This window comes from Brienomyrus brachyistius, unplaced genomic scaffold, assembly GCF_023856365.1.
Source record: "Brienomyrus brachyistius isolate T26 unplaced genomic scaffold, BBRACH_0.4 scaffold42, whole genome shotgun sequence".
NCBI lineage: Eukaryota > Metazoa > Chordata > Actinopteri > Osteoglossiformes > Mormyridae > Brienomyrus > Brienomyrus brachyistius.
Window position 1 is genome coordinate 1,843,819 of NW_026042317.1, and position 21,455 is coordinate 1,865,273.

Below are 21,455 nucleotides of genomic sequence, written 5' to 3' on the forward strand. Positions count from 1 at the left end.
ATCTGGGCTATGAATAATTATTTCAATTGATATACAGATTCCAAGCCCATATAGGTGATACACAGGTACGTAATGGGCGTCTTATGTCTGAGGTAGCCAGCTACTGTGTTTGATAACCCACCATCATAATAATAGTTTCCATGCACCAGTATAAAAGTAAACCAATTGATCCCTTTTGCAATAACCTGTGGTATGAAACTGAATAAAATGTATCGTACCAGTCTTGGGGAAAACCAGTGAGAATCCACTGTGAAACAGCACTGCGCAAATTCTCATGTGTTCCTAATGACAAGGGCAAGACTGGTAATCAAACTAGCCTCTCAGCAGGAGTGTTAGTGTAAAAGCAGGGCTTATTGACACAGATAATAAAGCTTGTTAGAATGCGTAACATAATTATTTAGCTGGGCCCAGAAGAGGTGAGGGCTCCCCTAGTGGCTACAGGAGTGCATTTTCCCCAAAGCAGGTATAATGGATGGTGGTCTTATTGGTTTTAGACCACAACTTGGGATAGAAGAACAAATCAAATTATTTTCCTCATTTAATATTCAGATTTTAATTGGGCTTAAATTTTAGAGCACAGTGCGTTCTAGGATGGTACATTATGGATATTAGTCTCTACCACATTCTAACGCTATAAATCCGGACCTTTTCCTATGTTTGATTTGGTGGCTGCCAGGCGTTCTGAGTAGTATAGTGACTATGGTAGGCGTGTGATTCCCTAAGGAATTTTTTGTTCTGTTCTGTGTGGCAAATACATATAATGCTGACATTTTTCCTGGAAGATTTGGGATTTTTCATCCCGTGCCTTAAGGTATTTCTCTCCAGCTCTAGGGAGTCTCCCCCGAAAACACCAGTCACTCACTAGCCTTACACTTATGCTTGCTGACTTATTCAACACCATGAATGGATTAACAGAAAAACAGAAACCTATTAAAAGGCTGCACCATATCATGATATGCAAATAAACATACAGCATCATTGTTTCACAGGGAAGTACATTATTTATTGATAATTATAACCCTAACCCTTACTTCTCAGCTTGACAAACATAAGGTGCGGTGTGTGAACATGTGAACTGGTTGAAATGCAAGTGTCTCACAGTCAATGCATAAGACTTGAGAGCCCTGACTTTACTTATATAGCCCACAACATGTTTATGATTCATAAATAAATCTGGCCAGCAAATCGGTCTTTCATTTTCCACAGAATAAAAAAAACGATAATGTTATCCCGCTGATAATTGCAAGCGCGTTTCACCCCCGGCACTGGCTGGAGACACAGGCAAAAGGCATACAATCTTATTGAGGTACAAAAATTATTCCATCTACTCTGCACTTCTGCATAACTTCCATCATAGTGCCAGTTTCTGCGGTCAGCAAGTTTATTACTGTAAGCGCCTCCATAGTAGTGCCTCTGAGGAACTGAACCGGACTTCCGATGGTGTCTCTCACATGTACATCATACATATATATATATATATATATACACTCACTCTCTCCGGGTCTTTCACATGATATGTGGTCAGCCACTATATGGGAGGGATATTCAGGCATAAATTAAGGGCATATTTACAAGCCACACTAGTGTACCTATGTAACCGGTCATTCCCTGCCTATACTCTGCATTGTGTTTTGGGGTGTTATCAGGTGTGTGTCGGGTGCAGGAGGAAGGGATATTACAGACGCCGTTGTCGTTCCTGGATTTTATTGAAACTGTTGGGAACAATAAGGAAAGGGGTAAACTTCATATGTTCTGGCCCTCTCGCTCTCTCTGCACAAAGTAAAACAATGTATATACTTATGTATAGACGTGTTTTCTATCCCCTGCTTATGATGAATAATAAATCAAATATAATATATAATATATGGGTCATAATTATACAATTGATTTACTAACTCGGGGGACCCTGCCACTAGATCCTCACCTCTTCCCACGTGTGCAATACACCAAAGGGAAGAGGAAATGAGGTCGGGACCCTTATGAAGGGGAAAAGACAGAGGGAGGGGCGATGCAGGACAAAAGCATCATGGGAAAGTTTAAAGGATATTGTAACCATCAGGTTAGACAGAAGAAGGAAAACAGAATCTTGTATAATTATAAATTAAAAGTAAAATAACAACCTGTTACAAGTCACCTACACTTCAGACTTCATCCTCAAAATCAAAGCAGTATTAACACAAGCAACATGTTCCATCTCTTAAATCCAATCTAACTTTTAAAAATAAAGTCTGTTTCAACTGGACTTTTATCTAAGAAAAACAAACATTTTATGTTCGAGTTGTTATAAAACTACTGAAACAAATAATTGGCTATACTGCAGTTCCGCTGTCTTGTTTGGCACCCTAAATTATGTCCTGCATTCTGTGGAAACAAATGAAGGCTGAGGAATGTTACGTAACACAGCTAGAATGCAAAAACTCTATCTGGTGTAATTCAGTGCATAAAACCAATGGTCTTAAGTGTGGTGTCTTCTTCGTAACACTCCCTGACTTTTGTATCCATGACCATGAGATAGGGTGGGCTGCTTTTCTTCCTTCCTTTGACTAGTATTCCTCCCTTTCCTCCCAGCCTTGGTTGGTGGGTCAGGCAGCATCACCTTCTTTTAATAGACCCAGGTGTCATTTATCATGAAATTAGGTTCAAGTGCAGAAAATGATCTAGCAGAAGTCTTAGACAATCTCTGAATTACAGAGAAATCTGATTTATTCTGAAACTGTGAGAAATTGTTCATCTGTATTTTGCTGCATTGCTAATTGTTGATGTGTGTGCCCTCCTTGTGCAGTAAAGGGGAGATCACATGCAGAGCTGGTTTTCTGTAGTTTCTTAGCCTGAATTAAAATAAAATATTCTCTTCATATAGGAACCAAGTCTCTGGCTGGAAATTTCTACAAAAGGTCCATCTTCTTTTGCCGTATCAACACTTAAATGAGAAAAGCAGACAGGGACAGTATAGGTGACAGCAGTGACTGTCCTTCCATGCCATCCATATGTACAAGGGGTATGACCAGAGTACACATGTACAAAAAATTATATATCAAAAGCAAGTACCTTTGTTGAAACGTGAAGGTAATCGTTTACAGCATAACAATTCCATCCTAAAAAAAGAATTTGTCTGTGTATTGCCTAGGAACTGCTACAATGTTAAAATGGTAAATCCCAACCAAACAGAGCAAAAACTGACACGTTATTTAAGAACTGAAAGAAGGAGAAAATTGAAAACTTTCTTCGAGGGATCAATAACATATATGTTTTGTTTCCCACGGTCCTGTTACTAATTCAAATCTTAAATCCTGTACTTTGATATTTTGGGCTGAATGTAATGACAGCAAACGTAACAGCTGCCTCAATGCAGGTGAAGGCAGCCCAGAGGGTCCAAGAGGTCAGTGGTCAATTACTGCATAGGGATCAAATCTGCAATCAGAAAATTACTGCATACATGCCTTTATATTACGGTCAAGCGGAGAGTCAGAGCAGTTTCCATAGAAACAACGTAAACAAACTTTACCGTTTGAAGCACAACAAACTCTGAGTGAAAATGGCGCAGAGGTGAGTAGCTTGTTAGCTCTCCAAAATGTCTTTGAATTCTTCAACTGATGTTGTGCTACTTCGATTATTTAGCCTTTTATACTATAATGACATAGTAAATGTCTATAATACAATAAAAAACATTACATATTTTTTTTTATATTACATATTTTTAACGTCATTTAAAGTGCAGTGGTTTTTATTGCTACTGTGGTTGCTAATATTTAAATAATGACAGACTATTTGGTTAGTAAATTCATCTCAAACATGCTAGTTTAGTAGGGCTTCCCAACCTTTCGATGTCCGCGGATCGGTTTCCGTCGTAGAAAAGTGTCACGGATGGGTAAGACGGCGGTATAATTTGGGGGTTCCCACGCCGAGCGGCGGGAGATTGACGGTGTATACGGACATGCGGGGCTAATGGCGTATTTCCGTACATCAATACGGGCAGCTTTCTTTCCAAAACGGCGCGATCCCCTAATAAACGGGACGGATGGCTCCTCTACCCCCGGTTGTCTGCCGCCCGGTGCAATACTCCGCGCGGACGGTACCGGAACACCGACCGGAAGTTGGGACCCCCTACTGTACAGGGTGGTAGGTAAATTGTTAAAAAAAATTGGGCCATTACTTTCGGAGTAGGCTAGATGCTTCTAAGTTTATCATTACATCTATTTACATTGTTACACAGGATTAACACTTTCAAATATTCTTAGCTTGGTTAGTGTTAACTCAGTTCTTGGTAGTATTCATCTGGGTATTCATTTGATGTGGAGTACAGTTGTTTCGTATTTGATTCTAGTTATAATTTGGTGACATTACTGTTTAATATGCTATTGCACTTACAGTATTGTGCATTTTACAGTAGATTTTTTTTGCAATCTTGCTCGCTGTTTCTTTTATTCTTTCTTTTTTATATATGTGAACCCTGTAATTATTTATTATAATAATTATAACAATTGTATTTTCTGTATGGTTGAAGAATTTCCAGCTCTTTATTTATTTTATTATCTCTGTTAAGTGCTGGTTAATCTCTCATTTATTCCCCAGAGAGCGAATTGAGAGAGCTGATCGATGGACCAACACCCAACACTGGGAAGCCTGGAACCTGTGGGATGAAGTGATCAACTGGGGAGAAGGTGTGGAGGAGTTCTCACCAGTGACACTCCCCACTGTCCAGGCTGGGGGGGTTAAGGGGGGATTGGGGGGGTCTACTGATTTGGGTAAGGGAGGGGAGAGTGTGGGAAAGGATGGACTGCTAGCCAGCACTAGTATTTCATCTCAAAGTCTTCAGAGTAATTACGGCCTTTCATCTGAAGACTGGGAAATTTATAAAACTTGCTACCTTAACAAAAAAAAGAAAGTCAGGAAGGACCGGACAAGCCGGGGGGAGGGTGAGGTAAGGGGGCAGAGTAGTGAGGAATATGTGGAGGTACCAGAGTGGGGAACATTTGAGGGGAAGGCCTCCAGGGTTGTGATGGAGGGGACAGAGGCTGGTATTAGTATGATGGATATGCTAAATGGAGGTGAGGAGAATGTATGTGAGGTGGGAGTGAATGTGGAGGAGGTTAAGGGAGGAGGAGGGAAAAGTACAGGGAATGCTGTGGAATATGTGGTGTCACAAGTAGGCAGAACTTGGCTAGAACCCATCCAGGAGGAAGACCTTGAGGAAGATGAAGAAAGAGATGAGGAGCTTCAGGAAGCAGAAGACACTGATGCTGCCACAGTGGACAGTTGGCAGTGCATGGCGGCATATGTAGCCAGAATATGGCTGCAGACTTTACAGGAAGATGGACCTGAGGAAAATGAAGAAGCTGATGTGGTATTCCAGCAGGCAGAAGATGCTGATGCTACCACACTGGTCAGGTTTCAGTGTATGGTGACATCTGAAGACAGATCACAGCTACTGACTATGCCAGAAGAAGGACCTGAGGAAGAGGACGAAACTGAAGTGATGAAGGCAGATAAAACAAAAGAAGATGCTGATGCTGCCGAGAAGATCTACAGTGAAGAAGAAGTATCATTCCATGTGAATGCCGAAGATCTTTCTGAAGAAGATACTGAGAAGAGCCACAAGAAGAAGAAGAAGAAGATGAAGTGGTGCTTCTTCTGCTGTCCCCTGCCTTTCAGAAGAAGTAGCAAGAGGCAGTAATTATAAGGTTGTGAATTCAGGTTTACAAATGACTTAAAGCAGTAATATAACTGCATTATTGACACCTTCACAATGCACTGTAATGCATCCATAAATATATTATAGACATGGGTATAAATATTGAAGAAAAAAAAGCATAACACATTATAGCCATGTTTATTATGGATTAATGGCCGATATAATGTATTATGAAGATATTTATTGTGTATATATAGATCAGAGCATTCATAATGCATTATCAAGATAGCTATAATGTGTTATGCCTTTGTATAAGTATTTAAAGCCGTGTTTTTAATACTTTTATAAATGATTTATGAGGCATTAATTGGGTATTTATTTATTTATTTATTTATTTATTAGTTATATGACTGCTTTAAGTAAAGTTAAGTAAAATGTTTATTTTCTTTTTTTTAGAATACCCGTGTTAGAGCCCTGCATTGGGACTGGGATCCCGCGGGACCCAACGGAAAGTGATACTGTTTAAGTGTTAATGTAGCTATAAGATACGATAGGATAAGATATGCTGAGTTAAAATATAAGATAGGCTAAGACAAAATATATTAATATAAGCTAAGTTGAAATATAATAAGATAAGATAGGTTAAGTTATATGATAAGATAGGCTAAGTTAAAATATAATAAGATAGGTTAAGTTAAGATATGACAAGATAGGTTAAGATAAAATATGATAGGCTAAGTTAACATATGATAAGGTAGGCTATGTTAAGATAAGAGATTTGCAATAAAACATATTTACTTTTCAAACTGTGTCTTTGTCATCTTTTCAGTGTTGTGTCTGTCTTTGTTTGATAATTTTGAATCGTTAATTTATATCTGAGACTCTCCTAAATGTCAATAAGCAGAGACGGAGGAATGGGAGGAAGGTACGGTTAAGTATAAATGATAAAGTATCAAAATCACAGTGCTACCTTATTTTGACGCAGAGAAAGTAATTTCAGTGTTACTACCACATATGAGTTAATGGCTGCAAATGTTGGTGTTACAAGTGCTGGTAAATAACGCGGCGTAAGTTTAACTCCGGTGTGTTTCTGAAAAACGCACCGCCTTCTGCCTGCTGTCATTCGGCGAACGTGTAGGAGGCTATTCTGGTAACAGGTAAAGTTGTCATTTAACGTAATGCTAACGTGCATTACCTGTTAGTAAGTGTTTTACTATATCACACACCTTACGTCCTTTATAGTTGTAGTCCGGTGCACTCTGTATCCATGCTAACTAGCTAGCTAATGTTCCACAGGGGGTTTGCGGAGGTGTTGGTTGCAAATGCAAAAGATCCCTTCATGTTCATGTGTTGTGTTCTAATGTGTAAATAAAAGATAACTATCAAATTCAATGTTTATGTCCTATTATACTAGATAAGACTGTAAAATAGTTTGCCCTGCATATGGATGCCATGTAGTCAGAGTATGATCAAGATAGGGTGTGAGTGTGGAAAAAAGACAAATGTAACAGTATTTGAGGGAAGAGTGTGAAGGAGGGAAATGTAGGGAGAAGGAGGTTCCTCGGAGCTCCGAGATGTGTTTGGCTGTAATAAATCTGGAATATAGCGATATGACATAGTTTTTGATAAAACCAGCATTTATTTTTTAGGTTTGTCGAGCTCCGTCAAAACAATTAGAACGAGTCCATTATGTAACTGGAACCCCTTTCACATGTAAACACAGTGACACGCTACAGCGTTGGTTTGTTGTCTGAGGCTATGATACTGATTACAAACACATTCTCAAATTTCACTGCACCAATCATAGCATATGCAGGCAGAAAAATCATAGCAAAAAACATTCAGCATTAGACTCTAAAACCGTCTGTAATGTCTGTGTTTATCCAGTGGACCATAAATTCAAATAAGCTTTCCTATTTCAGTTTCTTTCAGATGTTATAAAGTAGTAAATAAAGAATCATATTAATTAAACCATGTATTACTGACTATCAGACAACTTCAACAAGTTACCAAATGGATGCAAAATCAAAGATATTCATTTGCGCCTGGCACTAACCATGTACTCCTTCACAGTACTAAGCCATAGAAAGGGCCCCAATGAAACCCCTGCATTCCTGCATCGCAGATACTCTAATCTCAGCATTTATAAGATTATATATGTACTACCTGCCAATTTTTATATTACATGAGACTAAAAATTGAGAAATATCTATATGCAGAAGTAGTTTTTCCTGATAAGAAGGATAATATCAAGACTAATACAGTACAGTCATAACCAGTGTCAGGGATTCTATGCATTGCTACACAGAGACAAGTCCAGATATTGAGCCCAAGGCTAAAATTGTGGTTTACTTACAAGTGCACTTTGCTGGGCAGTGGGGGTGTTTGTCCTTCTCTGCTCACATTTTCCCCTCTTATCCTGTCTTCTCCTCCGCAGCCCTTCCTCCTTCTCTCTGTTGCTCCTATATTCCCTCCCCTCCAGTCATCTATGTTCTCCTTCCTCTGCGGTCTCTCCTCTTCTCCCATTCTTCAGTTATACTGTCTTCTCCGCTCTCCCTGTATCCCTCCTGTCTTCTGGTCCTGTCGTCTCTTCTCCAGTCATCCCCTGCTTCTCAGTCATCTCTGCATCTTTTCTCTCATTTGTTTGCTTATTCTTTGATTGTTTGTGTTATTCGTTAACCCACCACCCCATGCTGGATGAGTCTTGATGTTTTTTGAAGTTTTTTTAAAGTTAGGCTTCTTCCTTTGTTTTTGCGCCATATCTTCTGCCCTCTTCTGGTTGCGGCAGTACATGACACGGGTGGAAAAATAGGGTTTATTACAACACACACATCAAAACCAAAAGGATCAGGATGGATCCAAAATAAACAGCAAATGACCAGGAATGAACTAAATGATGGAATAAACACAACTGGAGAACTATATACATACATACAGCTATAATGAACCATGAAACAACAGAAGCAGAACAGGCACTTAAATACACAGCTAACAAGACACAATGCAGGACAGTGAGAATCATAACCAATAACAAGGACTGAGGGCAACCCAGGAACAGGTGTTACAGTTAAACAGCACTGGTGACCTTTCAGCCACATGGTCAGCTCTGCATCGCCCTCTGCTGTTTGCATTAGAAGCTGCTTGAAATTCCCACTCTCCTTACCAACACCTCGAAAAGCCAGGCCTTGCCGTGCCAAGTACTTAACTTCAGAAGATTTTTCCTCACTTGCTGCTGCTCTTTCCAGCTCATCTGAAGGTTGAATATTAACAGGATTGATCTTCTGAATCCATGTCATCAGTGCTAATCTGTGGCACTGCCTGTCTTTATGTGCACTGAATTTCCCCAGTGCCTTTTCCAGTTTCACATGCCAGTCTTCACAAGAGCTGAATGTGTCTTTCATGCCAGTTTAGACATTTGTGTTACAAATTATTTTGCACAGTAGAAACAAAGAACCCCCCTTAAGATGAGGGGGGGCTGTAAGGGAGCCCAGTGTGATCTTTAAACCATTTCTCCTGAAAGCAGGGTCTCCTGTTTGATAGACGTGACATTTACATTTGGCTGATTTGGTGAAGGTCCAAGCTCCTCCCCCCTCCTCCCTAATACACCTTCATCTTCACCTGCCTGTCTGCTCTCTCTCTCTCTCTCTCTCTCTCTGCCATTGACTCACACTCAGTCTCCCTGCTTAAATGCTGTATCTGAAATACACACCACAGGCCAAACTAAGAAGCATATTAAACTAACATCAGGATCAGGCTGCTGTGACGTCATTATTCACTCTTAACCATCAATATTTGCTCCTTTTCTCACTCCCCTCCATGTCACCTGCATTTTCTGCCGTCAGCAGCCTCTTGCTGTCTCTCCCTCTTCATCTTTGCTCTCAGCACAGCAGAATTTGCATGAAAGCAGTTATCAGTAAACAAGTGGTGTTTCTTGCCATGATGCTCAGGAATGGATCTCTCAGGATTTGTTATCTGAATGGGATGATTAATATATGAAGGACCCTTGACTCACATACTGTATACGTCTATCATCTGACTGGCACTAATTATCTCACTGTCTGTACTTTCCTGCTTTTCTGTGGTTGCCCAAAAACTCACGAATGTTACATTTCCTCTTCATGATGACAAGCTACTCACTGTGAATAAAAGCTGACTGTAATAAAACTACCTGCATTTAAATCATACATTAATGACACAAAATACCTTAAAGTATTACTTACTTACTTATTTTGCACAGTAGAAACAAAGAACCCCCTTTAAGGGGGGGGGGGGGGGGCAAAGTGAAAGTGATGTGGAAAATCGCCTCTTACCACTGAAAGACATGGGGATGGGTGGTGCTAATAATGGTACTGCAGCCAGCCAGTAGGGGGCGCTTGACATTTAGTGTTTTCACCTTTTAGAGATGTTATGGTCTCCTTGTTTTTTGCAGTCAATGCTTTGATCACAGAATAAATATTAAAGAAGTGAGCACTTCTGTCATGCTTTAGTAAGATTAGTAACACACTGCTTCAGATTTCAGTGACCTGATCTCTGCTTGCAAAGAGCCTGAGATGGACCTCAAAGGTTTAAATATACATTTGCTGATAAATGAAATGCTATGTGGCCCAGTGGGTGGCGCTGTCTGGGGATTTGAACCCCCATTACTGCATGTTCGTACCTTGTTTGTGCTGGTTTGCCTGCTGTTTCTGCCGCAGGTGAAAAAGCATACAGGCAGCTGAACCGGTGTCTCTAAACAAGCCATTGTGGCTGCGGGTCATAAGGCGATTTCCTACTGCACGAACTTGGCCCAATTGAAGGTCTTAGGAGGTAGTTCCTGAACCATTTTTTAGTTCCAAAAAGAACATACTTTTTTCTCGACCAAGACTTACTGGGTGGGGCTTATAGTAATAAACTTTTCCTATTGGTTGACCACAAGCCCCAGCGCCAACTTGAAAGTTTCATGGAAATGCAGGAAAAGAGAAGTGGAGCAAAAATTGAGCAGATGTAATTTTTTGTAGCTCAGTTACACTAAAGGCATCAATGAGTAACTTTTTTGCTTCTGTCCCCATAGTTCTGCATCTGAAAATGCGATTGATAACGATTAGCGTAATGAAGAAGTGTATATTATGGACACTGGACTGGAGCATTATCAGATAACCTCTCAGTTATCCTTGTGTGAGAAATATACACAGTCACATATTGAGATTATATTAGATGATGTGGTCTTGAGAGTGGGGCGGCATGGTGGTGCAGTGTTGCCTCACACCTCTGGGACCCGGGTTCGAGTCTCCGCCTGGGTCACATGTGTGCAGAGTTTGCATGTTCTCCCCATGTCGTTGTGGGGTTTCCTCCGGGTACTCCGGTTTCCCCCCACAGTCCAAATACATGCTGAGCCTAATTGGACTTGCTAAATTGCCTGTAGGTGTGCATGTGTGAATGCATGGTGTGTGAGTGTGCCCTGCGATGGGCTGGTCCCACATCCTGGGTTGTTCCCTGCCTCGTGCCCATTGCTTCCGGGATAGGCTCTGGACCCCCCACGACCCAGTAGGATAAGCGGTTTGGAAAATGGATGGATAATAATAATAACAAATAATGATGATAATAATAATTGCACTATGTCCAATGACTGCCAGTTACTGTAAACAGTAAAGTACACGTAACTGGACATGACGTGTTAAAACGTCCGAACGGCTTGACACGTAAATAATGTACGTGTGAAGTACATCATTTGCTGACAATTACTTTGACAGCTGGGAGGAAGACACAGAGTAGATGAATTGATCATATTGAGGGGTTGTGCCATTGCCTTTCTCTGTCCATGTCATTGTGTTCTACACCACATGATTGTTTCCTGTAAACCTGCGTTAGGCTCTTTCTGTACCTTTCCGACACAGAAACCTTTTCTTAACATGGATTTATAACTGTCTTCTCACTTGAGTATGAATGATGCTTAGATATAATCTATATAATATAAATTTGATATATACTATATATGTGCACCCCACAGAAATCTCCACAATTGTAGAGATACATACGGTCTCTATGCTTTTCCTAGAGAGCCCAGGCATGAGACACAAAATAATCAGTTTTCCATAGCATTTTCCTCCAAGCCTTCTCTAGTTAAACCATAGAGACTATACCATCTCGCGTAGTCACTGGATAGCATGCAAAGAGCCATTTCTGTGGTTTTTGTTCTCTTGCCCCATTCATCACAATCGCGGTGGATTTAAAGAAAAAGTCAAAAACAGTACTGTGTCATGCTATGTGTAATAGGATTGCAGATTAGCTTAATGGACAGTCACCCCCGTTTAATTTTTTTACAGTTTTTCTGAATACTTAAACACTAACAATGATTCTTATAAAACTATTAATAGTTATAGCAAAATTACTCACTGTTTTGCACTCAGTTTGCACTTTTGTAACACACAATTTGCAAATGTGTAAATACAATCCACTGCACAGCACTCTTTTTGCGGAACTGTAAACACAACTCACTGTTTTACACACAATTTCTAAATGATCAACACACTCCTAGTAAAACTATACACATTTATAGCTATTGATTACACTACTTTGCCAGCTGTCTGGCCACACTGTCACATGTGAAAACGGTTTTAGATAATTAGTTCACTTTGCAATCAGCATGAGCGCTATAAATAAGCCACAGGTACAGTAAGCTTTCAGTGTGGAGAACAATGGAGGGAGAAGGAAGACTGAGAAGAGTGAGAATTAGAGAAGGGCGAGGAAGAGGATGAAGACTAGGAGGTGAATTTAGAGGATGAGGAGGTGAAGAGGAAGGAGGAAGGGTAAGAAGAAATAGAATAACTGATGTCATCAGAGCTACAACAGTGGATCATGTGATCAACCATGGAATGACCCTGAGGGAAGCTGGCCAATGGGTTCAGTCTGACCTGAGCCGCTATGCTGTAGCAGGCATCATAAGGACGGTTCCAAATGAGAATCGGTTAGTACAGTTACTTCACAGTACGTTTTGTTATAGTACTATACTCTAATGAGAAACACAACAATGCTGTACAGGTAAAAACTGAAAAGGGTACTCTACAGACCTGCTAGACATCCAGAATCTGGGGGCAGAGGAAGAATGTTCACTGAAGAACGAGAGACCCATATAGTTAATATGGTGATCACAAATAATTCCATTAGGCTACGAGAAATACAGCAGCGTATAACAGAGGATGACACCATCTCCCAAAACATGAACAATGTGAGCATCTCTGCATTATCTCGTGTACTGGCATGCAACAGAATCAGGATGAAGCACATTTACAGAGTCCCTTTTGAAAGAAACAGTGAACGCGTTAGCATGGCAGGAACATTATTGTACACGGTGCCATAATCAATGTCCCAGGACAGCGTGGTGGTAACATAACTATGTGCGCAGCTATAAGTTAGAACGGTGCTGTTCACCATCATGCAACCCTGGGCCCATGTAACACTGCACACATTATTACATTCCTGGACAGCCTACATCATATGCTCACTAATGTTCACAGACCAGTTATGTCATCATCCATCCATCCATTTTCCAAACCGCTTATCCTACTGGGTCGCGGGGGGTCCGGAGCCTATCCCGGAAGCAATGGGCATGAGGCAGGGAACAACCCAGGATGGGGGGCCAGCCCATTGCAGGGCACACTCACACACTAGTCACTCTCACACACACACCTACGGGCAATTTAGCAACTCCAATTAGCCTCACCGTGTTTTTGGACTGTGGGGGGAAACCAGAGTACCCGGAGGAAACCTCACGACGACATGGGGAGAACATGCAAACTCCACACACGTGACCCAGGCAGAGTCTCAAACCCGGGTCCCAGAGGTGTGAGGCAACAGTGCTAACCACTGCACCACCATGCCGCCCCCCATAAATTCATTTTTCCATTTTTATTTTCAATAATATTGATGTTAACTCAGCATCTTATTTTCAATGTTGAAAAAGTCGCTTTATATCAAGGTTTCGCCACCATTAATTTTTCAATATTGAAAAAATGACCAAAAATCAATTCAGTTTCAATGCTGATAATTTAACACTGACCATAATTCAATGCATTTAACTATACTTCAACGCTGAAACAATAACATGATGCTATCTGGGCTATGAATAATTATTTCAATTGATATACAGATTCCAAGCCCATATAGGTGATACACAGGTACGTAATGGGCGTCTTATGTCTGAGGTAGCCAGCTACTGTGTTTGATAACCCACCATCATAATAATAGTTTCCTTGCACCAGTATAAAAGTAAACCAATTGATCCCTCTTGCAATAACCTGTGGTATGAAACTGAATAAAATGTATCGTACCAGTCTTGGGGAAAACCAGTGAGAATCCACTGTGAAACAGCACTGCGCAAATTCTCATGTGTTCCTAATGACAAGGGCAAGACTGGTAATCAAACTAGCCTCTCAGCAGGAGTGTTAGTGTAAAAGCAGGGCTTATTGACACAGATAATAAAGCTTGTTAGAATGCGTAACATAATTATTTAGCTGGGCCCAGAAGAGGTGAGAGCTCCCCTAGTGGCTACAGGAGTGCATTTTCCCCAAAGCAGGTATAATGGATGGTGGTCTTATTGCTTTTAGACCACAACTTGGGATAGAAGAACAAATCAAATTATTTTCCTCATTTAATATTCAGATTTTAATTGGGCTTAAATTTTAGAGCACAGTGTGTTCTAGGATGGTACGTTATGGATATTAGTCTCTACCACATTCTAACGCTATAAATCCGGACCTTTTCCTATGTTTGATTTGGTGGCTGCCAGGCGTTCTGAGTAGTATAGTGACTATGGTAGGCGTGTGATTCCCTAAGGAATTTTTTGTTCTGTTCTGTGTGGCAAATACATATAATGCTGACATTTTTCCTGGAAGATTTGGGATTTTTCATCCCGTGCCTTAAGGTATTTCTCTCCAGCTCTAGGGAGTCTCCCCCGAAAACACCAGTCACTCACTAGCCTTAGACTTATGCTTGCTGACTTATTCAACACCATGAATGGATTAACAGAAAAACAGAAACCTATTAAAAGGCTGCACCATATCATGATATGCAAATAAACATCCAGCATCATTGTTTCACAGGGAAGTACATTATTTATTGATAATTATAACCCTAACCCTTACTTCTCAGCTTGACAAACATAAGGTGTGGCGCGTGAGCATGTGAACTGGTTGAAATGCAAGTGTCTCACAGTCAATGCATAAGACTTGAGAGCCCTGACTTTACTTATATAGCCCACAACATGTTTATGATTCATGAATAAATCTGGCCAGCAAATCGGTCTTTCATTTTCCACAGAATAAAAAGAATGATAATGTTATCCCGCTGATAATTGCAGGCGCGTTTCACCCCTGGCACTGGCTGGAGACACAGGCAAAAGGCATACAATCTTATTGAGGTACAAAAATTATTCCATCTACTCTGCACTTCTGCATAACTTCCATCATAGTGCCAGTTTTTGCGGTCAGCAAGTTTATTACTGTAAGCGCCTCCATAGTAGTGCCTCTGAGGAACTGAACCGGACTTCCGATAGTGTCTCTCACATGTACATCATACATATATATATATATATACACTCACTCTCTCCGGGTTTTTCACATGATATGTGGTCAGCCACTATATGGGAGGGATATTCAGGCATAAATTAAGGGCATATTTACAAGCCGCACTAGTGTACCTATGTAACTGGTCATTCCCTGCCTATACTCTGCATTGTGTTTTGGGGTGTTATCAGGTGTGTGTGGGGTGCAGGAGGAAGGGATATTACAGACGCCGTTGTCGTTCCTGGATTTTATTGAAACTGTTGGGAACAATAAGGAAAGGGGTAAACTTCATATGCTCTGGCCCTCTCGCTCTCTCTGCACAAAGTAAAACAATGTATATACTTATGTATAGATGTGTTTTCTATCCCCTGCTTATGATGAATAATAAATCAAATATAATATATATGGGTCATAATTATACAATTGATTTACTAACTCGGGGGACCCTGCCACTAGATCCTCACCTCTTCCCACGTGTGCAATACACCAAAGGGAAGAGGAAATGAGGTCGGGACCCTTATAAAGGGGAAAAGACAGAGGGAGGGGCGATGCAGGACAAAAGCATCATGGGAAAGTTTAAAGGATATTGTACCCATCAGGTTAGACAGAAGAAGGAAAACAGAATCTTGTATAATTATAAATTAAAAGTAAAATAACAACCTGTTACACGTCACCTACACTTCAGACTTCATCCTCAAAATCAAAGCAGTATTAACACAAGCAACATGTTCCATCTCTTAAATCCAATCTAACATTTAAAAATAAAGTCTGTTTCAACTGGACTTTTATCTAAGAAAAACAAACATTTTATGTTCGAGTTGTTATAAAACTACTGAAACAAATAATTGGCTATACTGCAGTTCCGCTGTCTTGTTTGGCACCCTAAATTATGTCCTGCATTCTGTGGAAACAAATGAAGGCTGAGGAATGTTACGTAACACAGCTAGAATGCAAAAACTCTACCTGGTGTAATTCAGTGCATAAAACCAATGGTCTTAAGTGTGGTGTCTTCTTCGTAACACTCCCTGACTTTTGTATCCATGACCATGAGATAGGGTGGGCTGCTTTTCTTCCTTCCTTTGACTAGTATTCCTCCCTTTCCTCCCAGCCTTGGTTGGTGGGTCAGGCAGCATCACCTTCTTTTAATAGACCCAGGTGTCATTTATCTTGAAATTAGGTTCAAGTGCAGAAAATGATCTAGCAGAAGTCTTAGACAATCTCTGAATTACAGAGAAATCTGATTTATTCTGAAACTGTGAGAAATTGTTCATCTGTATTTTACTGCATTGCTAATTGTTGATGTGTGTGCCCTCCTTGTGCAGTAAAGGGGAGATCACATGCAAGCCTGAATTAAAATAAAATATTCTCTTCATATAGGAACCAAGTCTCTGGCTGGAAATTTCTACAAAAGGTCCATCTTCTTTTGCCGTATCAACACTTAAATGAGAAAAGCAGACAGGGACAGTATAGGTGACAGCAGTGACTGTCCTTCCATGCCATCCATATGTACAAGGGGTATGACCAGAGTACACATGTACAAAAAATTATATATCAAAAGCAAGTACCTTTGTTGAAACGTGAAGGTAATCGTTTACAGCATAACAATTCCATCCTAAAAAAAAGAATTTGTCTGTGTATTGCCTAGGAACTGCTACAATGTTAAAATGGTAAATCCCAACCAAACAGAGCAAAAACTGACACGTTATTTAAGAACTGAAAGAAGGAGAAAATTGAAAACTTTCTTCGAGGGATCAATAACATATATGTTTTGTTTCCCACGGTCCTGTTACTAATTCAAATCTTAAATCCTGTACTTTGATATTTTGGGCTGAATGTAATGACAGCAAACGTAACAGCTGCCTCAATGCAGGTGAAGGCAGCCCAGAGGGTCCAAGAGGTCAGTGGTCAATTACTGCATAGGGATCAAATCTGCAATCAGAAAATTACTGCATACATGCCTTTATATTACGGTCAAGCGGAGAGTCAGAGCAGTTTCCATAGAAACAACGTAAACAAACTTTACCGTTTGAAGCACAACAAACTCTGAGTGAAAATGGCGCAGAGGTGAGTAGCTTGTTAGCTCTCCAAAATGTCTTTGAATTCTTCAACTGATGTTGTGCTACTTTGATTATTTAGCCTTTTATACTATAATGACATAGTAAATGTCTATAATACAATAAAAAAACATAAAAAAATTTTTAATATTACATATTTTTTAACGTCATTTAAAGTGCAGTGGTTTTTATTGCTACTGTGGTTGCTAATATTTAAATAATGACAGACTATTTGGTTAGTAAATTCATCTCAAACATGCTAGTTTAGTAGGGCTTCCCAACCTTTCGATGTCCGTGGATCGGTTTCCGTCGTAGAAAAGTGTCACGGATGGGTAAGACGGCGGTATAATTTGGGGGTTCCCTCGCCGAGCGGCGGGAGATTGACGGTGTATACGGACATGCGGGGCTAATGGCGTATTTCCGTACATCAATACGGGCAGCTTTCTTTCCAAAACGGCGCGATCCCCTAATAAACGGGACGGCTGGCTCCTCTACCCCCGGTTGTCTGCCGCCCGGTGCAATACTCCGCGCGGACGGTACCGGAACACCGACCGGAAGTTGGGACCCCCTACTGTACAGGGTGGTAGGTAAATTGTAAAAAAAAAATTGGGGCATTACTTTCAGAGTAGGCTAGATGCTTCTAAGTTTATCATTACATCTATTTACATTGTTACACAGGATTAACACTTTCAAATATTCTTAGCTTGGTTAGTGTTAACTCAGTTCTTGGTAGTATTCATCTGGGTATTCATTTGATGTGGAGCACAGTTGTTTCGTATTTGATTCTAGTTATAATTTGGTGACATTACTGTTTAATATGCTATTGCACTTACAGTATCGTGCATTTTACAGTAGATTTTTTTTGCAATCTTGCTCACTGTTTCTTTTATTCTTTCTTTTTTATATATGTGAACCCTGTAATTATTTATTATAATAATTCTAACAATTGTATTTTCTGTATGGTTGAAGAATTTCCAGCTCTTTATTTTATTATCTCTCTTAAGTGCTGGTTAATCTCTCATTTATTCCCCAGAGAGCGAATTGAGAGAGCTGATCGATGGACCAACACCCAACACTGGGAAGCCTGGAACCTGTGGGATGAAGTGATCAACTGGGGAGGTGTGGAGGAGTTCTCACCAGTGACACTCCCCACTGTCCAGGTTGGGGGGGTTAAAGGGGGATTGGGGGGGTCTACTGATTTGGGTAAGGGAGGGGAGAGTGTGGAAAAGGATGGACTGCTAGCCAGCACTAGTATTTCATCTCAAAGTCTTCAGAGTAATTACGGCCTTTCATCTGAAGACTGGGAAATTTATAAAACTTGCTACCTAAACAAAAAAAAGAAAGTCAGGAAGGACCGGACAAGCCGGGGGGAAGGTGAGGTAAGGGGGCAGAGTAGTGAGGAATATGTGGAGGTACCAGAGTGGGGAACATTTGAGGGGAAGGCCTCCAGGGTTGTGATGGAGGGGACAGAGGCTGGTATTAGTATGATGGATATGCTAAATGGAGGTGAGGAGAGTGGATGTGAGGTGGGAGTGAATGTGGAGGAGGTTAAGGGAGGAGGAGGGAAAAGTACAGGGAATGCTGTGGAGTATGTAGTGTCACAAAGAGGCAGAACTTGGCTAGAACCCATCCAGGAGGAAGACCTTGAGAAGGATGAAGAAACAGATGAGGAGCTTCAGGAAGCAGAAGACACTGATGCTGCCACAGTGGACAGTTGGCAGTGCATGGCGGCATATGTAGCCAGAATATGGCTGCAGACTTTACAGGAAGATGGACCTGAGGAAAATGAAGAAGCTGATGTGGTATTCCAGCAGGCAGAAGATGCTGATGCTACCACACTGGTCAGGTTTCAGTGTATGGTGGCATCTGAAGACAGATCACAGCTACTGACTATACCAGAAGAAGGACCTGAGGAAGAGGACGAAACTGAAGTGATGAAGACAGATGAAACAAAAGAAGATGCTGATGCTGCCGAGAAGATCTACAGTGAAGAAGAAGTATCATTCCATGTGAATGCCGAAGATCTTTCTGAAGATGATACTGAGAAGAGCCACAAGAAGAAGAAGAATAAGATGAAGTGGTGCTTCTTCTGCTGTCCCCAGCCTTTCAGAAGAAGTAGCAAGAGGCAGTAATTATAAGGCTGTGAATTCAGGTTTACAAATGACTTAAAGCAGTAATATAACTATATTATTGACACCTTCACAATGCACTGTAATGCATCCATAAATATATTATAGACATGGGTATAAATATTGAAGAAAAAAAAGCATAACACATTATAGCCATGTTTATTATGGATTAATGGCCGATATAATGTATTATGAAGATATTTATTGTGTATATATAGATCAGAGCATTCATAATGCATTATCAAGATAGCTATAATGTGTTATGCCTTTGTATAAGTATTTACAGCCGTGTTTTTAATACTTTTATAAATTATTTATAAGGCATTAATTGGGTATGTATAATGCAGTTATATGACTGCTTTAAGTAAAGTTAAGTAAAGTGTTTATTTTCTTTTTCTTAGAATACCCGTGTTAGAGCCCTGCATTGGGACTGGGATCCCGCGGGACCCAACGGAAAGTGATACTGTTTAAGTGTTAATGTAGCTATAAGATACGATAGGATAAGATATGCTAAGTTAAAATATAAGATAGGCTAAGACGAAATATATTAATATAAGCTAAGTTGAAATATAATAAGATAAGATAGGTTAAGTTATATGATAAGATAGGCTAAGTTAAAATATAATAAGACAGGTTAAGTTAAGATATGACAAGATAGGCTAAGATAAAATATGATAGGCTAAGTTAACACATGATAAGATAGGCTAAGTTAAAATATTATAAGATAGGCTAAGTTAAAATATAAGATGGGTTAAGTTAACATATGATAAGGTAGGCTATGTTAAGATAAGAGATTTGCAATAAAACATATTTACTTTTCAAACTGTGTCTTTGTCATCTTTTCAGTGTTGTGTCTGTCTTTGTTTGATAATTTTGAATTGTTAATTTATATCTGACACTCTCCTAAATGTCAATAAGCAGAGACGGAGGAATGGGAGGAAGGTACAGTTAAGTATAAATGATAAAGTATCAAAATCACAGTGTTGCCTTATTTTGACGCAGAAAAAGTAATTTCATGTGTTACTGCCACCTATGCGTTAATGGCTGCAAATGTTGGTGTTAGAAGTGCTGGTAAATAACGCAGCGTAAGTTTAACTCCGGTGTGTTTCTGAAAAACGCTATCATTCGGCGACCGTATAGGAGAGGATTCTGGTAAGTAGCTGGCAAAGTTGTCATTTAACGTAATGCTAACGTCATCACGCACCTTTCGTCCTTTATAGTTTTAGTCCGGTGCACTCTGTATCCATGCTAACTAGCTAGCTAATGTTAACATGACGCAGTACAGTCTTCCAGCTTGGGGATTCCCACCCCTGTCCGCGGCCAGTATTCCGCAGGGGGGTTTGCGGAGGTGTTGGTTGCAAATACAAACGATCCCTTCATGTTCATGCGTTGTGTTCTAATGTGTAAATAAAAGATAACTATCAAATTCAATGTTTATGTCCTATTATACTAGATAAGACTGTAAAATAGTTTGCCCTGCAAATGGATGCCATGCAGTCAGAGTATGATCAAGATAGGGTGTGAGTGTGGAAAAAAGACAAATGTAACAGTATTTGAGGGATGGAGGGATGAGAAGAGTGGGATGGAGGGAAATGTAAGGAGAAGGAGGTTCCTCGGAGCTCCGAGATGTGTTTGGCTGTAATAAATCTGGAATATAGCTATATGACATAGTTTTTGATAACACCAGCATTTATTTTTTAGGTTTGTCGAGCTCCGTCAAAACAATTAGAACGAGTTCATTATGTAACTGGAACCCCTCTCACATGTAAACACAGTGACACGCTACAGCGTTGGTTTGTTGTCTGAGGATATGATACTGACCACAAACACATTCTCAAATTTCACTGCACCAATCACAGCATATGCAGGCAGAAAAATGATCGCAAAAAACATTCAGCATTAGACTCTAAAACCGTCTGTAATGTCTGTGTAAATTAAATTAATATAAATTAAAATAAGCTTTCCTATTTCAGTTTCTTTTAGATGTTATAAAGTAATAAATAAACAATCATAATAGTCAGTAATACATGGTTTAATTATCAGACAACTTCAACAAGTTACCACATGGATGCAAAATCAAAGATATTCATTTGCGCCTGGC

The 21,455-nt window shown here is 40.1% G+C and overlaps 1 protein-coding gene and 1 long non-coding RNA gene across 2 annotated transcripts in view; one reads left to right on the forward strand and one right to left on the reverse strand.

Moving 5' to 3' along the window:
- The window catches only part of LOC125722753 (protein NLRC5-like), a 519,818-nt gene that overhangs the window by 22,341 nt on the left and 476,022 nt on the right, over positions 1–21,455 (reverse strand). The window lies entirely within an intron of this gene.
- LOC125722802 (uncharacterized) lies at positions 5,523–20,177 on the forward strand. The gene is made up of 2 exons (XR_007386612.1): positions 5,523–6,345; positions 19,941–20,177. It is a non-coding gene; the product is annotated as an uncharacterized LOC125722802 (long non-coding RNA).